The sequence below is a fragment of the Myotis brandtii genome, unplaced genomic scaffold (assembly GCF_000412655.1).
Source record: "Myotis brandtii unplaced genomic scaffold, ASM41265v1 scaffold170, whole genome shotgun sequence".
Lineage (NCBI taxonomy): Eukaryota > Metazoa > Chordata > Mammalia > Chiroptera > Vespertilionidae > Myotis > Myotis brandtii.
In genome coordinates this window covers 33,278-35,311 of record NW_005356260.1, presented here as the reverse complement: position 1 = coordinate 35,311, position 2,034 = coordinate 33,278, and the positions used below count along the sequence as shown (strand labels likewise).

General features: G+C 55.3%; 1 pseudogene; it reads right to left on the bottom strand.

Annotated features, from left to right (window-relative positions):
- Positions 1-183: 183 nt before the first annotated feature.
- LOC102240091 overlaps positions 184-2,034 on the bottom strand; it is a 25,200-nt pseudogene continuing 23,349 nt past the window's right edge.

Sequence of the window (2,034 nt, the reverse complement as noted above, 5' to 3'; positions counted from 1 at the left end):
GGATCTTGCGCAGCTGCATGAGGTCTGGCTTCAGGCTGCTCATGCGCTGATCGATCTCCCGGCTGTCCAAGGCCTGTGTCGGCAGCTCCTGTTCCAGCTTCGGGCGGCTCGTGGATCTCAGCGATGCGGGACTTGCGCCGTTCTGAGTTCAGCAGGATCCTCCGCATCTCGTTTTCATTGCCCTCACGCCAAGCGCTCCAGGTACTCCTGGCTGCACTTCTCTTGAGTCTGGTCCTGCTCTTGAAAGATCTTAATGGTTTCATTGAAGGCTTCCATTGCGGTGGCTTCCTCTGCAAAGAAGAGAGACAGAAAGATGGAGTCCTGCTCTGTATGAATCAGTGGGCTGGGGGCCCGGGGTTTGCACTGGAGGTACCATCCCACTTACTGTTTAGCATTTCCTCACCTGCGTGCGGTTGATCTTGCCACATACCAGGTTCGTTCCTCATGGTGGGGGAGGTCATCCGCATCCTCCATCAGTGCATATTGGTCTTCAGTCTCATTTTTGATTCCCAACCACTCCTTGAATTTCTTCTGCCGGGCGCCTTTCTGGCTGAGCCATAGGAGGCACTGCTCTCGGATCTTGCGCAGCTGCATGAGGTCTGGCTTCAGGCTGCTCATGCGCTGATCGATCTCCCGGCTGTCCAAGGCCTGTGTCGGCAGCTCCTGTTCCAGCTTCGGGCGGCTCGTGGATCTCAGCGATGCGGGACTTGCGCCGTTCTGAGTTCAGCAGGATCCTCCGCATCTCGTTTTCATTGCCCTCACGCCAAGCGCTCCAGGTACTCCTGGCTGCACTTCTCTTGAGTCTGGTCCTGCTCTTGAAAGATCTTAATGGTTTCATTGAAGGCTTCCATTGCGGTGGCTTCCTCTGCAACTCCTGGGAGGTGCGTGTGTGCTCCTCGTGGAGCTGGTCGTACTCGCGGCTCTTGTCCCAGCTTCAAACCAAGGCAACAAACAAATAATTTCCCGCCAGGAGTCACGTCCAAATACTGCGAGACTGAGTATGATACGGCTGACTATGCACATGCGCAATAACAGGCTCACGTTCCAGCAGTAGGCGCCCAGGCTCCTCCACAATCCCACAATCCTCTGGTCGCCCAGGCTCCTCCACAATCCCACAATCCTCTGGTCGCACACTTCCGGTTCTTCTAGCTCCTCCTTAAGCGGTGTTTCCTTGAGTCGCGTTGCAAGTCCAGGACCTGTAGTTGGAGAGGGTTTTTCTGTTCTTTGGTGTTGATAGCTGTTCACTACTTGGAATCAGTGACGTTTAGGGAGCACAGCCACTGCCATGAACATGTGGGTCCCAAGCGGACTCATGAGACAACCGCCCGTTCAGTCCCCGGCTGGTGCCGTCCTGGTTCGCAATGAGAAAGGTACTGTGCTGAGCCGTTTTCTAATTAGATTTTCCTCTTCCTTCCCCAGCACACTCCACACCTACTCCGGGCGACCACCCCAACCCCGCAGACCCTTAAGACCTTCCCCCCTGTTTCTTCGACTTTTCCCCCATCAAACTCGCATTCTATCTTGTTGCCTAGGGGGCGCCCCTAACCATCCCCTGGTGGGTGGGGCCAGCCTGGGCCAGGGGCCTTGTGTTCTGGTCTCTGGTTGTTACCGTAGCTATTGGTGCCGTCCTGGTTCGCAATGAGAAAGGTACTGTGCCGAGCCGTTTTCTAATTAGATTTTCCTCTTCCTTCCCCAGCACACTCCACACCTACTCCGGGCGACCACCCCAATCCCGCAGACCCTTAAGGCCTTCCCCCTTGTTTCTTCGACTTTCCCCCATCAAACTCGCACTCTATCTTGTTGCCTAGGGGCGCCCCTAACCACCCCCTGCGGGGTGGGGCCAGCCTGGGCCAGGGACCTGGTGTGCTGGTCTCTGGTTGTTACCATAGCTGGTTTTTTATACACTGAGTGGCCAGATTATTATGACCACCTGACGTTTGTAGGCAAATTAGCCGTACACTGCATCGTATGGGATATGGAACCTGAAGGCCTGTTCGAACAGCTTTGCTGTCTGCAGTTACCAAGATAAAACGT